The sequence below is a fragment of the Triticum dicoccoides genome, unplaced genomic scaffold (genome assembly GCF_002162155.2).
Source record: "Triticum dicoccoides isolate Atlit2015 ecotype Zavitan unplaced genomic scaffold, WEW_v2.0 scaffold25583, whole genome shotgun sequence".
Classification (NCBI taxonomy): domain Eukaryota; kingdom Viridiplantae; phylum Streptophyta; class Magnoliopsida; order Poales; family Poaceae; genus Triticum; species Triticum dicoccoides.
Genome location: NW_021254496.1, coordinates 1 through 986, shown reverse-complemented (window position 1 = coordinate 986; position 986 = coordinate 1). Strand labels below are relative to the sequence as shown.

The following is a 986-nucleotide window of genomic DNA, read 5'->3' as shown; positions in this document are numbered from 1 at the left end:
CGTCGCTGAGGACGCCTCTCCAGACTACAATTCGGACGGCACAGCCGCCCGATTCTCAAGCTGGGCTGCTCCCGGTTCGCTCGCCGTTACTAGGGGAATCCTTGTAAGTTTCTTCTCCTCCGCTTATTTATATGCTTAAACTCAGCGGGTAGTCCCGCCTGACCTGGGGTCGCGGTCGAAGCGACGTGCGCTTCGTTTGTTGGGTCGTTCAAAGGCCATAATGCCAGCTGCGCGCCGGATGCACTGCATTGATAAAGCGAGGACGCCCACCATGCGCTGTGTCCGGCGCGGTACACCGGCAGCCCAATCTTCGGTCCACCGCCCCTTGAGAGACGAGGGACCAGATGCCGCATCCCGATTCCCGTTGAGGGTGGTTGGGAGCGTGTTTTGGCATGACGCCCAGGCAGGCGTGCCCTCGGCCGAGTGGCCTCGGGCGCAACTTGCGTTCAAAGACTCGATGGTTCGCGGGATTCTGCAATTCACACCAGGTATCGCATTTTGCTACGTTCTTCATCGATGCGAGAGCCGAGATATCCTTTGCCGAGAGTCGTGTGGATTAAATAGCTTTGCAACACGAGGGACGGCTAGCAAGCTAGCCATGCCCCCGGGTTAGGCACAGTGTTCCTTGACGCCTTCGGCGCCGTGGGTTCTTTTACCCCGAGCCCCCACCCGCTCCGAGGAGGGGAGGTGGTCGAGGCATTGGCCGAGCGACGGACGGTGCCGTCGCCGACGGATTGGATGACGCGTGCGCGGTCTATTTTGGTCAGGGTCACGACAATGATCCTTCCGCAGGTTCACCTACGGAAACCTTGTTACGACTTCTCCTTCCTCTAAATGATAAGGTTCAATGGACTTCTCGTGACGTCGGGGGCGGCGAACCGCCCCCGTCGCCGCGATCCGAACACTTCACCGGACCATTCAATCGGTAGGAGCGACGGGCGGTGTGTACAAAGGGCAGGGACGTAGTCAACGCGAGCTGATGACTC

At 59.6% G+C, this 986-nt stretch overlaps 1 non-coding gene across 1 annotated transcript; it reads right to left on the bottom strand.

Moving 5' to 3' along the window:
- Positions 1 to 393: 393 nt before the first annotated feature.
- LOC119345600 lies at positions 394 to 549 on the bottom strand. Its single transcript, XR_005167090.1, has one exon. It is a non-coding gene; the product is annotated as a 5.8S ribosomal RNA (ribosomal RNA).
- Between the last annotated feature and the right edge of the window lie 437 nt (positions 550 to 986).